Genomic DNA, 18,832 nt, shown 5'->3' with positions numbered 1-18,832 from the left:
ATTTTTATTATTTTTTTTAAAGATTTATTTATTTGAGAGAGAGTGAGAGTGGTGAGGCATAAGTAGAGGGAGAGAGAATCTCAAGCACACTTCCCACTGAGCATGGAGCCTGACATAGGGCCTAGTCCCACCACCCTGAGATCATGACCTGAGGCAAAATCAACAGTCAGACACTCAACAGACTGAGCCACCTAGGTGTCCTTAAGTGTAATTTTTAGACCAGTTAGGCAATATCTCTGTAAAACAGGGACAGTGAAAATACTCATTTCGCTTTCAGGGGTTTTGTTAGTATTACATGGGAATTTTGAGTATTAAAACACTTTGTAAAAAATGTAAAGTACTTCACAGATGTTTGTTATTTGCATTATTATCACTATTATTACCTTGTTAAATTAAGGGAACTAATTTATTTGAAAGGAGTTCTAAAAAGTGAGGGAGGGAACTCTTATTGAACCTTGTGATCCCAGGATGCTAAAGATGAGTGATTCTGGATTAGAGGAGCTTGGAGAGTCAGGGTGTTTAGAAACCTGAATACCTGAATTATGGGAATTTTACCCTTGGCTTATTGCATGGGCTTTTAAAGGGAACTTCAGGTCTCAGTTGAGTTAGGGTCAATAAATCTTTATTGAAATCCTTGTTCCAAGTACTATACTGGGTGCTGGGATTCTGAGACAAATGAGACATCATTTCTGCCCTTCAGAAGCTATAAGACTGGGCATGGAGCCTACTTAAAAAAAAAAAAATCCTCTGTGCTCTAACTCTTCATCCCTCTACACTAACTCTTGGCAACCACTGATCATTTTGCTATGTTCATAGTTTTGCCTTTTCCAGAATGTCATATAGTGGGAATCATACAGTATGTAGCCTTTTCAGATGTAGCTTCTTTCACTTAGTAATATGCACTTAAGGATCCTCCATGTCAGGGGCTCCTGGGTGGCTCAGTCAGTTAAGTGTATGCCTTCGGCTCAGGTCATGATCCCAGGGTCCCAGAATCGAGTCCCGCATTGTGCTCCCTGCTCTGCAGGAAACCTGCTTCTCCCTCTCCCACTTCCCTGCTTGTGTTCCCTTTCTCGCTGTGTCTCTCTCTGTCAAATAAATAAATCTTAAAAAAAAAAAAGGATCTTCCATGTCTTTTTATGGCTTGATAGCTCATTTCTTTTATCACTGAATAATCCATTATCTGGATGTATCACAGTTTAATTATCTATTCACCTAATGAAGGACATTTTGGTTACTTCCAACTGTTGGCAATTATGAATAAAGCTGCTGTAAACATTTATATGCAGGTTTTTGTGTGACTAAGTTTTCAACTCGTTTGGGTAAAATTAAGGGACATAATTGCTGGTAAAATTATGTTTAATTTTGTGAGAAACTGCTGAACTGCCTTCCAAAGTGGCCGGACCATTTTGCATTCCCACTAGCAGTGTGTGGGAGTTCCTCTTGCTCCACATCCTCACCAGCATTTGGTGTTATCAGTGTTGGGATTTTGGCCAGTCTCACAGGTATGTAATGGTACCTTATTGTTTTAATTTGCAATTCCCTAATGACATACGATGTTGAGCATCTTTTCGTCAGCTTATTTTCACAAAAGAATTAATTTTATTAAATTCAATTATTTAACATATAATATATTAGTTTCAGAAGTAGAGGTCAGTGATTCATCCATCTTATATAATTAAGACCCAGTGCTTATTGCATCGCATGCCCTCCTTAATGCCCATCACCCAGTATCCCATTCCCCCCGACCTCCCTCCCTTCCAGCAACCCTCAGTTTATTTTCTATAGTTAAGACTCTTATGGTTTGTCTCCCTCTCTGGTTTCATCTTATTTTTTCTTCTCTTCCCCTACGATCTTCTGTTTTGTTTCTTAAATTCTACATATCAGTGATATCATATGATAATTGTCTTTCTCTGATTGACTTATTTTGCTTAGCATAATACCCTCTAGTTCCATCCATGTCATTGCAAATGGCAAGATTTCATTTTTTTTTTGGCTAAGTAGTAGTCTAGTGTGTGTGTGTGTGTGTGTGTGTGTGTGTGTGTGTGTGTGTGTGTGTGTACCACATCTTTATCCATTCATCTGTCACTGGACATCTGGGCTCTTTCCATAGTTTGGCTATTGTGGACATTGCTGCTATAAACATTGGGGTGCATGTGTCCCTTTGGATCACTACATTTGTATCTTTGGGTAAATACCCAGTAGTGCAATTGCTGAGTGTTGGGTAGCTCTATTTTCAATTTTTTGAGGAACCTCCATACTGTTTTCCAGAGTGGCTGCACCAGCTTCCATTCCCACCAACAGTGTAAGAGGGTTCCTCTTTCTCCACAACCTTGCCAACATTTGTTGTTTCCTGACTTGTTAATTATAGCCATTCTGACTGGTGTGAGGTGGTATCTCATTGTGGTCTTGATTTGTATTTCCCTGATGATGAAGGATGTTGAGCATTTTTTCATGTGTATGTCTTCTTTGCAGAAATGTCTGTTCATGTCTTCTGCCCATTGATTGGATTATTTGTTGATTGGGTGTTGAGTGTGATTAGTTCTTTATAGATCTTAGATACTAGTCCTTTATCTGATAAGACATTTGCAAATACCTTCTCCCATTCTGTCAGTTGTCTTTAGGTTTTGTTGACTGTTTCCTTTGCTGTGCAAAAGCTTTTTATCTTGATGAAGTCCCAATAGTTCATTTTTGCCTTTGTTTCCTTTGCCTTCGGCAATGTGTCTAGGAAGATGTTGCTGCAGCTGAGGTCAAAGAGGTTGCTGCCTGTATGCTCCTCTAGGATTTTGATGGATTCCTGTCTCACATTTAGTTCTGTTATCCATTTTGAGTCTATTTTTGTGTGTGGTGTAAGAAAATGGTCCCGTTTCATCCTTCTGCATGTGGCTGTCCAATTTTCCCAGCACTATTTGTTGAAGAGACTTTTTTCCATTGGATGTTCTTTCCTGCTTTGTTGAAGATTAGTTGACCATAGAGTTGAGGGTCCATTTCCAGGTTCTCTATTCTGTTCCATCTATCCATATGTCTGTTTTTGTGCCAGTACCATACTATCTTGATGATGACAGCTTTGTAATAGAGCTTGAAGTCTGGAATTGTGATGCCACCAGCTTTGGTTTTCTTTTTCAGCATTCTTCTGGCTATTCAGGGTCTTTTCTGGTTCCATACAAATTTTAGGAATATTTGTTCCAGCTCTGTGAAAAATGTCGATGGTATTTTGATAGGGATTGCATTGAATGTATAGAGCCTCCATTTTTTATTGCATCTCATTCATAGCCTTTTTGAGATTTTGACTTGATTAGATTTTAGTTCTCTTATTTCTCCAGAAAGGGATTCTCTAGTGTCCTGTATGCTTTTTTCAAGCCCAGCTAATATCTTTAAAATCATTATTCTGAACTCTAGTTCCGACATCTTACTTATGTCCATACTGATTAGGTCCCTGGCAGTCAGTACTGCCTCTTGTTCTCTTTTTTGAGGTGAGTTTTTCTGTCTTGTCATTCTGTCCAGAGAAGAATAGATGAATGAGTGAACAAAATACTAAAATGGAAACAATGATCCCAGAGAAATATACACTAAACAAGTCAGAAGAGACCCGAAACCAAAAAAAAAGAAAAAATTAAAAAAGAAAAAATAGAGAATATAGTCAGGTGAATAGAACAGAGCAATACACTGGATCCTGCGTGTAGTTTGATCTGTTTGTTAGAAAACTAGATCCCAAAATTATAAAGAAAGAGAAACTTTTATATGTACAAAAATAAAATTAAATACAATGAAAGGATAGACTGTAACTCTAAAAAAGAAAATTAAAGACAGAAAAAAAAGAAAAATAAAAAAGAAGGAATATAAACAGATAGGTGAATAGGACAGAGCAATACACTATACCCTGAGTGTATTTTGGTCAGTTTGTTAGAAGAAACTACATTTCAAATTTATAAAGAAAGAAAAACTTATATATATACAAAAATAAAGTTAAATACATTGAAAAGAGAGAATGTAACTGTAAAGATGAAAGTTAAAAAAGACATAAAAGAGAGAGAATATGATCAAACAGGTGAAGAGAACAGAGCCATACACTAGATTCTGTGTGTATTTTGGTCTGTTTGTTAGAAGAAACTGCATCCCAAAATTGTAAAGAAAGAAAAAGTCATATATATACAAAAATAAAATTAAATACAATGAAAGGATAGAATGTAACTGTAAAAATGAAAATTAAAAAAGATTAAAGGAAAGAGTTGCTAAAATAAGAAATTGGTTGAAAAAGGAAAGAAAAAAATTAAAATTGAAAGACTAAAGAATCATAGGAAAAAAACCTATGAGTTCTATATACTATTTTCCCCTAGTGCTGGAGTTTTGCAGTTCTCTATGATCGGTAAACTTGGGCTTAGCCAGATGTTTTTGCTGATCTTCTAAGGGAGGGGCCTGTTACATTGATTCTCAAGTGTTTCTGCACTGAGCAGAATTGCACCGCCCTTGCCAGGGAGCCAGGCTAAGTAATCTGCTCCTGTTTGCTCTATGTGGCTTTTGTTCTCTGAAGGCTTTCCATGGATTTTAGAGGATGAGAATGAAAATGGTGGCCTCCCACTAATCCTACTATGGTTTACTTTCTGCATTTTTAACTGAGGAATAGGCCACATTTCCATTTGAGGTTTGTGGAAAGAAAGATCTATTTTATTTAATAAAAACAAATACAGATTTTATTGTTCATGGAAATAAAAACATATTTTTGCTGCCACATTCATTAAAAAAAAAAAAAAGTGGTGGCCTCCCAATCTCCAGTCTCAGACCTGAAAGCTCGGGGCCCCACTCCTCAGTGCACCTTCAGAGGAAAGCAGTCAATCACTCCTGTCTCCCTGGTCTCCAGCCGCACTCCGTGCTCAACCAGCCTGTGACCGAGCATTTCTATCTCAGGCATGTGACCCCGTTTCACGTCTCCAAACCTGCAGACTCCTGTGGTGTGCACCTGTGCTGTTGCTCCTGGGGGAGGAAGGAGGGGTCTTGCTGTGGTTCTCCTGCTTGCTGGGCCCCTGTTAGGGTGGTGGCCTGACCATGCTGCGGTTCACGGTATATAGCAACCCTGAGCTGAGAGCCCACTCCTGGGCTCGCTGAAGGCAGCCGGCTTCCCCACCACGATGCCTGGGAGCTCTGCTGTGCTCAGGCACCCCTCATCTTCCTCTGACTCCAGGGATCCAGAAACCACACTGTCCCACCTAGGAGTCCAACCCCCCTTTGCCACCTGAGCACCTTTCAGGTAGGGATGTCCCTCACTGGAGCAGACTTAAAAGAACAAATTTTAAACAATAACTTTGACATCCTGTTTTTGGATTGTCTTTATATTTTATTATGCTGGGAGCCTAAAACAATAGAAGTGGTTCTGGGCTTTCTCAAGTTCTGAGAGATTCTGCCTTGAGTTGAAGAGAGAAGAGTAAGGGATGAGGGAGAGAGGAATGGGGATGGTTGTGAAGAAGTACATTGTCAGAGGTAGAGGATAGTAGACTTAAAGAGCAATGAAATGAACTATTAGACAACAGGGATATTCTTTCCTTTCATAAAGTTAGTCATTCACTTCTAGTTGAAGGGTGAACCAGAGTCTCCTGAATGTCTGCTACCTGGCTGTCTGGTGAGTAGGAGCAAACTGTAAAATAGGCTTTTCTGTGTAGCAGTTCCCCTCTGACCTCAGGCCCTAGTGGTCTGAAGTGAGTGACCATCTTTATCATACAGGAAATGCTTCTGTGTGCTTTCACCTTGACCAGGATAGAGCTGCAACATGTATTGGCCTATTAGCAGGACTGACTTCCACCTTTTCTTTCTGAACAATGACCCATCATAGGGATGCTATTAAGATAAAATGTGATAATGGTGTGAAAATACTTTAAAAAATAAAGTGTTTTACGAATGAAAAGTCCTACAGGATTGATTTTCCATTTTGGTGTCTCATTGATTCACATTTACCTAGTTTATGGGACTTTAGGATACAGTATTCTAAGTTTAATGGGAAGATCTATTTTGTTTCCCAAATGAATCTTGCTATGAATGTCTCACCACTTTCTTCTGTAGCAAAATGGGTACCTTGTGGCTACTCAATAACATTCTTAATAAGGAAGAAGTGAAAATATTATTTAACCACAATATATTACTTTCCCTAAAAGTTTTCAGTTAGCAATATATGTGGGAATTCCTCTAAAACATGAGTTTGAGATTTTGATATTATTCTACTTTCATAAGTAGAAAATAGCAGCAATTTTCTTCAAAAGCCTTCAGGTACTATCTTAAACATCTTGTCTACATGTTATTTATTTTTTTTTTAAATATTAGAAAGAAGGTTTCTTTTTTGTAATTTTCTTAAGGAAGGTCTGAAAAATGATTATAATTTAGGATGAAATGCCTTAAAAATTGACTAGAATAAGGAATGCTGAGTTGTAGCATTTTTTAAAAATACTTATTATGGCTAATGTTTATGAGAATAGTCAATGATTATAATACTGTTTTCATTGAATCACTGAAGGCCAGTAATTGATAACACTTTAAGATTGTGGGAAGAAGTTTTCATCCAAAATTTTTTTTTGTGCAAATGCATTAATTCTTCTAAAGTTTAACACTAGTCAGACTTTGGATTAATGTTTAAATAAGCAAAGAAACGTTGACATTGACCAGTTGGATAATTAACCACTGCACAACATAGTGTACAACTCTAACTTCTATAAATTTTGGAAATATTCATTCATCAATGTTTATATATTACCAAGATTACAGAAGATTACATATAATATCTCCAGATTTCCTACTTTGGAAAAATATTGTGCCTTCAGGTAGTTGTGTTTTCAGCCTCAGGGTGAAACTCTTCCATCCTAGAGCTAAGTAATTTTGAGCTAGTTTACTTAATACTGGTGAATGAGTCTGAGGGTTTCAGAGAGTTCAGTTTTTCTTCCTTTCAGTGGGAAGCTAAAAAGGCTTTTTTTTCTCCTTAAGTAGGCTCCATGCCCAGTGGGACTTGATTGAACTCACGACCCTGAGGTCAAGACCTGAGCTGAAATCAAGAGTTGGATGCTTAATTGACAAAGACACCCAGGTGTCCCCCAAAAGGCTTTTTTTTAATTTAAAAAAAATATTTGAGGAAGAGAGGGAGAGTGCACCAGTGGGGGGAGAGGCAGAGGGAAAGGGAGAAGCAGACTCCCCACTGAGCATGGAGCCCAATGTGGGACTCGATCCCAGAACCTGGGGATCATAACCTGAGCCAAAGGCAGATGCTCAACCGACTGAGCCACCCAGGCACCCCTAAAAAGGCTTTTTTAAAAAAGGATTTCATTTTTATGGTTCCCCAAAATCTCAACACCTTGGTAATTATTAAGTCAACATATATTAAGATTCAATACCTAGCATTGCAAAGTAATCACTTGACATTTAATGGTGGAAAGGGTCATCCAAGGGGTTGTGTCACTAGTAAAATAATAAATGACCTTTTTGGGTAGGAAATTAGGGGCAAATATGGAATTCACATGGCTCTGTGCTGGGCGGCTGAGTCCTATGGAAAATAGAAGAGAACAGAGGAGTAAATGAATTGGGAAAATGTGAGTAATTCTCCATCTATATTAAATGGACTCAGCAAGGAATGGAGCATTGGTACAAGTTAAATTAAAACACCTTTAAGAATCTGTGTAACTGGTGGGCGCCTGGGTGGCTCAGTCGGTTAGGCGTCTGCCTTCAGCTCAGGTCATGATCCTGGGGTCCTGGGATCTAGCCCCATGTAGGGCTCCCTACGCAGTGGGGAGCCTGCTTCTCCTTCTTCCTCTGCCCCTCCCCCTGCTATGTGCTGTCGCTCTCTCTCTCTCTCAAATAAATAAGTAAATAAAATAACTTGACATATTTAGAACAGAGCTCATCTCCACCACCTCCTATCCTCCAACCAGCTTCTTCTCTTCTTGATTCTCTTTCTCAGTTAGTGGTTTGTATGCTCTAAATCAGTTAGTGGTTTATACTCATCTAAACCTGAGGTCTGGAAGTTATCCAAGATTCCTTCTTCTTTGTTAGCTTCACATTTGGCACCAAGTTCTATCAATGCTACATCCTACATTTGTTTCCTTCTCTCAATCCACCAGGTTCATGAAATTACTACAAATATGTCTGCCTCATCACTTGCCACTCCATTTCTCACCTAGAAAACATCTACTTGCTTTTCAGAACTTTTTCTAAAGATTACCTTTTTCCATTAAGACTGACTCTGACTCCCAACTGTGCCAGTAAAACTGTGGTTCTTAGCTTTGGTTGTACTGGAATCACCTGTGGTGTTTCAAAAAACACAGCCACTTACAGACGTTCTGATCTGATGAGTCTGGGGTGTAGCCTGCAGTAGGATTTTAAAATACTCCACAGACGATTGATTCTAAGGGGTAGTCAAGGTTGAAAACTATAGTAAAATAATCTCCCCCTTGTATTGCCTTCTCTACTGTATCTTATAACAATAGTTCTGAAGCCTGATTAAACATCCAGTCACTGGGGTGCTTTAAAAATACAGATTTTGGGCATTCTGGTGGACAGACTCTTAAGGCAATCCCCAAGGACCCCAACTTCTGGAGTTGAAGCTCTTGTAAAAACCCCTCTCCTTGGGTATGGGTGGGATCTGTGACTAATATTTTGACAAATAGAATATGGTAAAGGTGATGGAATGTCACTCTGTGATCATTGATTACATCAGGTTAAATAAGTTCCTTGCTAGCAGATTTGCTCTTTTCCCCTTGCTGGCGGCTTTGAAAAAGCAGTCTGCCATGTTCTGAGAAGGCTCTGGAGAGGGCCAAGTGGCAGAACTGTAAGCAGCTTTTAGGAGCTAAGAGTGGCCTCCAGTCAATAACCAACAAGAAGCCAGGGACTTCAGTGTTACAGCCACAAAGAAATGAATTCTGGTAACAACTTGAAAGAGTTTGGAAATAGATTTACTGTCAGTTATGAGTCCAGAGGAGAAGTGAGCTCTGAGTGACCTTGGTAGAAGCCTTGCAGAGGACCCAGGTAAGCTGTGCCTGGAGTTCTGATTTAGGGAAATAGATAATCAATATGGTTTGTTTTAAGCAGCTAAATTTGTGGTAATTTGTTACACAGCATCAGAAATGAATATAGGGCTTGTTATGCTTTTTCTTATAACCTACCCTACTTAAGTCCTCATTCTAAGATGAAAAGATAGAAACTACTTCACTGTTTAGATATCTGGATGCCTTTGCAATGGCCTAATAGTAATTACCCTCAAATCCTTCAAGTTTAAGCTCTAGGATTCCAAAACCTACCCTTCTACTCCAAAGCCTATGTGTCAGTGAAATATGTCATTGCTGGGTGCAGTGAGCAAATCCTTCGTGTTTTCAAGGGTATCTGATCTTACAGGAGATACTTGGTAGGAAATGCTGGGATGACCTGTCCAAGAGGTGGTTCTGAGGATTTAGGGGTTCCTGCAAAGAGAGGCCTAACCTGACTGGTGATACCAGTTAGGTAAAGAATTACCATTCATCTTTCTTTTCTCTCTTTTTTTTAAAGACTTTATTTATTTATTTGAAGGAGAGGGAGAGAGCACAAGTAGGGGAGGGGCAGAGGGAGGGAGAGAAGCAGACTCCCACTGAGCATGGAGCCCAACGTGGGGCTCCATCCCAGGACCCCGGGATCATGACCTGAGCTGAAGGCAGATGCCCAGCCGACTGAGCCACCCAGGCACCCCTCATCTTTCTTTTCTGATGTAAAATCTTCCTATTGACACTTAAAGCTGGGGGCAAGGAGATAGAGTTGAGGGGTCTCTCTCTAGGTGTTCTTTAGGATGCACGGGTTGGAACAGATTCTAGGGCCCCTCAGTGTAGCTTCCTGTTGTCAGCTGTATTCAAAGGTTTGATGGCAAATCAGGGAGGAAGGGGAGGAGATTCTATATGGGGTAAGAGATTATATGATATTGAATTTCAAGGTCCTTCCTGACTCTAAGATTATTTGATTCTAGAATCTGTAGTACTCCTAAAATAATTCTGTGAGAAGGAAGTTCACATCTAGGTGAATGCATTGGTCATTAGTACTGGTCTACTGATAAGTGTCCACTCAGTTCTCTTATTGCAATAACATCTAGAAGTTGGCTGGGCACTTTCTCAGACTTTCTAAATCAGTTGCCTGTTGGAGTTCCATTAATGTTGTCTTTTCATCATTATTTTCGATTCCTTTTCCTACAGATTATCAAAAAATGAGGTATTGTTTTCTAGTAAAAGTATTTCTGGTATATTACATTTGGTTCTAATGAGTCACCTTACACTTTAGCATTTAAGTTACCGTTTGTAATAGTGAACTTTCTAGTGATGATCCTAACTTGAATTTCACATACAAACAACACACAAAACAAAAAGGAATCCATTTTACTTTTGAAACACAGTAAAGAATCAGTGCCTTTTTAATAGATTTTCTTTCACCATATTAGATTAGAGACATTGAACTTACTTTGGAATGCCTAATGAAGAGTCAGAGGATTCTTATTATTTCTTGGAATTAGTAACCCTTTAACACTATCAGATCAAGGATTGCTTATTGAATATATACTTCATGTCCACCCTGAATCAGGAGAAAAATAAAACACAGTTTGATATGCAAGGAACTTCAGGCCAGTTGAGGAGGAAAGATGTGTATGTGTGAGACAATAGAAGCCAAGGGGACAATTATGCAGAGCACAAATAACTAGTTTAAGGGAGGTTAGAGATTAAAATAGGCTTGAAGGTTCAAGGAGGATTCTGGACAAATAGCTGCCTAGCTGGGCTGACAGGGTTGGAAGAAGGAGGTGGGAAAAAGATAGGGAGGCAGGTGTTGTCCATCAGGGTGGAAACACGAGGGAAGAAGAAAAGCTCATTGGCCCTGTATTAGTTTTCTAGGGCTGCCGTGACAATATACCACGACCTGGATGGCTTAAAACAGCAGAAACTTATCCTTTCACCATTCTGGAGCCCAGAAATTCAAAATCAAGATGGCAGCAGGGCCATGCTGCCTCTGAAGGCTGTGGGGGAGCATTGTTCCATGCCTCTCTTCTAGCTTCTCTTGTTTCCTGCAATCTTTGGTGTTTTTGGCTTGTAGATGCCTCATCCACATCTCTGTCTCCATCCTGGCATGGCATTCCTCCTTTGTCTCTGTGTTTCTTCTTTTCTTATAATAGTCACCTTAGCTTAACAGATGAAGGGCTCACTCTACTCCAGTATGACCTCATCTTAACTTACCTTTTAATTACATTTGCAAAGACTATTTTTACATCAGGTCACATGTGAAGATTCTGGCAGTTAGGATTTCAGGGTCTTTTGGGAGGACACAATTCAACCCATAGCAGCATCCCTGGGGGTTAATTGGGAAGTAGCAGACCAGCCCTGAATGCCAAACTGAGGTCTTCAGATGTAGGCACTGGGAGCCCCCGAAGAAGGCTGAAGTCCTGCACATGGTGCAGAAGAGGGTGGCATGCTGAAAGCATTGAGGGATATTAATAATTTAAATGAATTTGAAGAGATGGAGCAAGATGTGGAATAGTGTGTATAGTTAATAGAGCATACATTTTAAAAGTGATACAGCCTTATATATGTAGAGACTATATCTGGAAGAATCGGAAATCACAGTAGTTTCCTCTAAAAAGAGGAACTCGGGGCCCTTGGGACAGGAGTGGGACTGGAGACGTAATTTTCCCTATAATTTTTCTGTTTAATTGCCTGTTTGATTCATTTATTTTTTTTTTAGCTGTGTATGTGGATTACCTATACAATAAGGAACACTGCGAGAAAGTAAAACTGAAAAATAGACGTGAGGTATTTTACTATGTAAAGCAGCCATAAGGTAACTTAATGAAAATTTGTAATATAGTCATTAGAGAATAAATGTGTGTGTTCTCCACATTTCAATTTCTTTATATTGAGTCTCCTAGATCAGGCAACTGCTATGTATCAAAAGACCAGCCCTTGGTGTCAGCAGATAGGAATACCCAGTTGGTCCAGGTGTTTGGGTGTGATGTTCTCCCTACTCCCAGCTGCCTTTTCTGGTGTCCTCATTGCTTTAAATATTTAACCTTAAATCTGTGTTTTCGCCTTGCTTTAAAGTTTAAAGTCACACACTCTTCCTCAACGAGTGAAAGTTAAGACTAATTGTGCTGCCAGTACTACTGAGGATGACCTTGTCCCCCACGCTATAGGACTGGGACCTAGAGAACAACTTGACACATCTATTTCTGGACCTCCGATGACTCCCATGGAGGAAAAAGAGGAGGCAGGGCTTTGCTGGTGGCTTCTTTCTGGCAGTGGTGAGTGGGAGAGGTAGATGGGGCAGTGTGGGTGAGGCCCTGCGCAAATCTGGCTCAGAGGAGAAGCATCCACTGAGAAATCTGCCCTGCGGAGGGCATGAGATGAGAACTGCCTTTCTTCCTACACCTCAAATTACTCCCTGTGCCTCAAGGCTGCTACATTCAAAGAGATAAGCATTAATAACCATGGAGACCGGTTTCCTCAGATGGGACATCCTTGTCATTTTATCAGGGTTTTCCGGAACATTGCTACCAAAGCTCCAAATGACATAATGCTGCAAGGGTCTAATTCTTGGCCTTTGTAATCTCTGGGCAGTTCACACCATGGCAGCACTTGAAATTGGGGTAGTTAAAATTAGGCAAAAAATTTGCTTTGTTTTTAACTCCTTCAACTGAAAGAGGCTCAGAGTACGCCGAGCAGAGAACCCCTGCCCTGGCAGTGTGGGTCTCTCTGGGTGTCCAGAGCTTTGGTGCAGTGTCGCTAGCAAATGTAAGAGGCGTCCAGCCTGAGAGTTAATCAATTCAACTCAACACACTTGCTGAGCACCAGTCATAAGCCGGGTAGTGGGGAAGATAAATAAGTTTTCAGTCTCTGGCGGGAAAGATACACACACACACACACACACACACACACACACACACACACACACAATTATATATATATATATAATCCAGGTCTATAATCCCTTATGCACATTTCTGAAACCCCAAAACCTCATGGAATTGAATTCTTTTTTCCAATAACCCATCTGGCAGCAAAATTGAACTGATGTGAGTCTGTTTATATATATCCTTTATTTACCCCCTTTAGTGTGACTCTTCAAATGTTTTGCTTAAGAAAAATTAATGGGATGTTGCCCCAGACCCCACTGGGGATGTTATGTAACATTGTTGATTATGCACCAGATTTCTTTTCTAAAATCCAAAATATTCAGAATATGAAGACACATCTGGCACCAAGGGGTTGGTATTAGGATCTATGGACCTGTAATTGTTCTTTTTTTTTTTTTTTTTTGAAGATTGATTTATTTGAGAGAGTGAGAATGAGAGAGTACATGAGAGGGGGGAGGGTCAGAGGGAGAAGCAGGCTCCCCGCCGAGCAGGGAGCCCAATGCGGGACTCGATTCCAGGACTCCAGGATCATGACCTGAGCCAAAGGCAGTCGCTTAACCAACTGAGCCACCCAGGCGCCCTATGGACCTGTGATTGTTAAATGCTTCTTTCTCTGGAGGAGAGCCTTCTTTCTCTGGCATCTGCTATCTTCTAGGATGAGGACTCAGGCTACATTGTCTCTGTTTATGGCAACAAACTTTTTTAAGTAGCAGCCTCAACCTGGCTTTCTCTAGAACTGGGGTTTTCCACCTTTCCAGTTAGGATCCTATAGTTTCCTTAGGCTTTTTGAATAATCTTTCTTCACTGTAAGTGTCAGCCTTGCCAAAGACTTATTCCCTTTTCCTATTATTCCCAAATTTCTCCTTGTAGGTATTGGTGAATCCTGGTACAGTTTGATTGTTTCTTTCGGAGCTCTAAATAGTTTGTGTCCTACTTAAGCTATGGACTCCCTTTGACATAGTAGGTAGAGGGGCACCCAGGAGTCAGCCTCCAAGACAGGGAGATTCTGCTCTTCAGATAAAAATAGGCTTTTCCGATCTTAGTATAAAAGTGTTTCTAAATAGCATTGATCCCTCATCCTCTCGTCCTTCCTCCTCCTTTCTTCCTGTAGGCAGACATAGGCTTGTGGTAAAGTTGAACTTTAGCAAGTGCCACGTTCTCTTTCTCTGGGACTGTGAGCTCACATCAAAAGTGTCTAGGCATCCAGTTCTCTCACTTGAGCAAGACAGAATGACTCGAGTGGTCCTTGTTCCTGTGAACTTTGAGGCTAAGGGAGGGGGTGTCCCCCTTGTGCTTCTCTGACATCTGAGATGTAAATCACTCACTGGAAGGGGTGACAGCCTCTTCGAGGGGCTTGAGAAGGCTTTTTAAAATCAGCATTGAATTAAGATACTTCTGTGTGGGGGGCACTTGCCTGGACTAGAGGAGGACACAGGACCTCCAGAGTAGTTCCTGGATGGACTCACCAGATGGGAATCAGAGCAAAAGGCAGGGAAGGCTTTAGTTTTCTAAGGAACATCTAGGAACAAAAAACCAGTATTCACTGGGTGTTATACGCAACTAATGAATCGTTGAACACTACATCAAAAACTAATGATGTACTATATGCTGGCTAACCGAACATTAAAAAAAAAAAAACTAGAAAAACTAGTATTCAAAGCGAATACATTTGTAATACATTTTGTTAGCATTGTCTGTTTCCCACCCACGGCAGGTAGGAAAGCTGGTAAAAAACAAACAAACAACTAGTGTGATTATTTTTAGAGATAGCATGTGAGAGTTCCTTTTACTGTTTGAAATCTTCTCTTTCTTCCCATTTAAAAAATTCACCCCCAAATGCAATTCTTCGTAGAGAATTTAGAAAATATGGCCTAGTTAGAGAAGAAAAGAAAAATCCCATTATCTTGCTGCCTAGAAATGACCATTTTTATCATTTTGCTGTATGCCCTTATTGACTTTTTCTCTAAGCCTATTTAAAAACTTCAGTGGATTGATATTCTTGCATGCATATAGTGTATGTCTGTGCATGAAGCATGTGGGTCTATCAACAATTTCACAATGTCTTTTAAATTTAAAAATATGTCAAGTTCATCTCTTCGTGGTTCAATAAATTTACTCCAATTCCATCATTTTATCCTGATTCTAGTATTAAAGAAGAAGGGCTTATATTTTCTTCTAGGTGTTTTATGGTTTCAGGTCTCACATTTAGGTCTTTAATCCATTTCAAGTTTATTTTTGTGCCTGGTGTGAGAAAGTGATAGAGTTTTGTCCTTTTACATATAGCTGCACAGTTTTCCCAACACAATTTATTGAAAAGATTGTCTTTCCCCCCATCGTATATTCTTGCATCCTTTGGGGAGGATTTAGAAGTGTCAGAGCTAGTGAAGGAGTCTTAAGGACATTATGGATGAGTTGGGTCTATGTGATTAGGTCATCAGTGTTTGTTAATTGACACTTACTGAAGTTAGACTCTACCCTCTCACAGAGACTGGGAGATAGGGTTGTTATCTTCCTTGATGACTGCATTTCATAGGAATGACTTCCTGATCCTTGAGGACATGCCTGAGTTGTGAACTGGCAAGAGGCTGGGAGAAGATTCACATCTCCAGGGGGCAGAGAAATAATTCACAATTGAAAGTTTCCAAAGTAAATGTTCTATGGAAAAGGAGGTCAGGGTAACCTAGGAAGAACATGTAAAGTTTAGTCCGGCTTAGGGAACATTAAGACCATCTTGGTCAGTGGAAAGCAGTGGCAAGCTGGCTGAGACCCTGGCAGACTGTGGAAGAAAGAGATTTCCTCAGGACCTGGTCAGTAGGGACTTAGAACATCCCTTCTGTGCCAAGAAGAGTGTTAATAAGTAAGTAGCTTAGTGTATTTTAAACTGCATTTGCATTAATTTATAGAGAAGACAGTTTGGCCCCTAATGGACTTTCAAAATCCAGGCCCTTTTACTGACAGTCTTTTAGTAATTTATTCTGTTATGAAAATTAATTTTTGAGCTTGAAACAAGAAGCTAAGTGATTTTCAGCACAGGGGATGGCTATGTTAGTTGGAGAGGGACTAGCAGAAAACAAAATGCTCTTTCAGTGTTCACGTTTAGGATTAATCAAACTCAAGAAAACCAGTTCTCTGGTCACTGTTACTGGTGGTTACTCTTCCCTCAGGAAGCTACTGAAACAGAGTATGTGTTTATAACTCTTAATGGGAATGTATTGTTTAGCATAATGTCCTCAAGGATCATCAATATTGTGGCACATGGCAGGATTTCCTTCTTCTTGAAGGCTGAATCATATTTCATTGTATGTACCTACCGTATTTTCTCTGTCCATTCATCCATCAGTGGACCTGTAGATTGCTTCTACGTATGGCTATTGTGAATAATGCTGCAGTGGACACGGGAGTGCAGATAACCTTTGAGATCCTGTTTTCAGTTTTTTGGATAAAATACTTGAAGTGGGATTGATGGAGAGCAACACTGGAGGCTGACGAGTAGGTTTCGAAATCATTTTAATTTTCATTTCCTACAAGTAGTTTCTGATCGAAATGCTGGTGCTCAGTAGAAAAGGATTCATAAGGAATTTATGTAGAAACAGGGAAGGTAGGTATGAGGGTTTTAAAGTGAGAGAAACAGATGTTTTAAATAGCAGGCGATTTCCTTTCCGTCCTCCCCAGGCTCGTGCAGTGGGAGGTGGCCTACTTGTGTGGAAAAAGGAAAGAAAGCTCTGGTGCTTGGTTTCTACAGGCTCTGGGCTAGTCATCAAGGGGTGCGTGGCCCCTGAATTTATTTGTGATATATGTGCATGGGGCAGTCTTTCGCTGTCTCCAGATGCCCAGGAAGTCTGTGGCTCAGAAGGAGCTGAGAACCACTGGCTGTCTTGCTCTGTCTGGTACTCACCGTATGGCCTTGGACAAATCACTTGACCCTGGAGACTCAGTTTCCTCATCTCAGCGTGTCTTTGAGTGGATGATGATGAACATCTCACAGGTTTTGTATAAAGGCTAATGATGAGATGAAAAGATAAAATGTTCTGACATTTAAAGGCTTAATAATTGTTTATTTTCTTTTTTTCCCTTCCCTCCCAAGCTTGTCAGAGTAGAGCCATTCTCTGGGGAATTAGGGAACAGTGGGTTCTGCTCTGAGCTCATCCTAAGAAATGTTAAGGCTAAGTAACTTCAAAGTTACAGGAAGAAGAATCCCCAATAATTTAAAATTTAATACCCTTTGCTGCTGTGATCATTTACCAGAAGCAGCAACAAAAGCTCCAGAGAAGTGCATCCAGCTGGGGTTCATTCTGGGAAGCATTTCCTAAATTTAGGCCAGCGCAGGGAAGACACGGGGCACAAGGTCAGACAGGCCCCACTGTCAAAGACACTCAAAGTGGGGCATGCCTCCCACTTGCTAAGGAGAGACACTGGGGGCCGTGAGAGTCCACGGAGCCCCCTGGGGGAGGCAGAAATGAACTACTCCTTAGATTACAGACAAATCTTTTCTGTTTATTTTATGAGCGTGAGCTCAGTTTTGTTGTTGCATCTCAGAGGGGAGCTAACGAAAGATGTTAAATGAATGAGCAGTATGGACCTTCGTAACAGTTGGACAGGGTGTGGGAACAGCTCCTACTTGGAAAGAAAGGATTCTAACGAATCCATAGTAGGACCCTCAAACTTCCCTTTGTAGCAAAATCACTGTTGAGGTAAAAGTGCAAGTGTGAAATTATAAAGAGATGAGCTGGCAGTAGGTTTGACTTTTTTCTTTCCCTCTCATTTATTTTGCATTTCAGACAACCAACTAGCACATGATTAAGAGAGGATGCCGTGTCCTCTGCCTTCTGTCTACCGTGGAGGATGTGTGAAATGAAGTGCTAACATGAGGCCATGGGAGAAACTTCCGGAGAAATGTAAGTGCAAACTCAGCTGGTGGGAAGGCACAGGGAGCTTTTTGTGTTATAGATTCTCCCTTGCTCAAAATTCAACTCCAGTATTTATATAGTCTATACATTATAAACTTAGTATAAATTCTAAACATTATACATATTCTATATATTTCCTATATGTAGTATATATTACAAATATATTGTTTATATATTTAAATTTTATATAAAGTAATTATGTGTATTTCCCATAGAGAATATATATTATATATTACATGTAGTTTAAATTCTATCATATATTTAATATTATATATATTTGTTACATATAAAATAAAATTAAAAACTGTTACCTTCTCCCATCAAGCCATGTATCTTGTTTGAAGGCTTTGGAAATCACTCCACAAAGATCTGGAAGGGAGCTAATTTGCACAGGGTCACAGAATCAGTCAGGGTAATTCTCTAAACATGCTCACAACTTGACATGCATTTTTTCTATCTCAATTGCCAGCAGGTGTTTCTTAAGGAAAGAATGCTTTCACCTGACCAATTTCCTTGCATAGATTTGAGTCACATTGTGTTATCTTAAATTGCCCTGGTGAGTTAAATAATGTGTTGTTGCTGAGCAGAATTTTCAGTTTCTTTGGGGGTTGGATATTGTCCAGGTGCTCATTGAATAGAGATATCTGGGCTGTTTTCATTATTAGAATGAGAATGAATCCCTCTTAGATTCTCATCTTATAAGGTGTGATCTCTCAACTAATGATTTTTTTTCTGAGAGAGTAGACATAAGCTAAAATTTTAGGAACTTCTTAGAACTGAAATACTATTTAGCTTTTCCTCAACAAAGAGTCTGCAGTTATAAATAAATCATTTGTTAATCTTATAAGTGTAGTATCTAATTCTATATGGAAACATCCTCTGGCAACTCATTTGTGTTTGATGCTCTCTCAGGATTTCTGTAGATTCTGAACTCAGGCTGTGTTTATGAACCCTCTTTACAAAATACAGCCTAGAGCTGAGCAATTAAGATTTTAATTTTATGCAGCTTGATTGCTCTCCTTCACTTAAAAGAAGTGAATAAATGCCT

This window comes from Zalophus californianus, chromosome 3, assembly GCF_009762305.2.
Source record: "Zalophus californianus isolate mZalCal1 chromosome 3, mZalCal1.pri.v2, whole genome shotgun sequence".
Lineage (NCBI taxonomy): Eukaryota > Metazoa > Chordata > Mammalia > Carnivora > Otariidae > Zalophus > Zalophus californianus.
Note: the sequence above shows the minus strand (reverse complement) of the source record.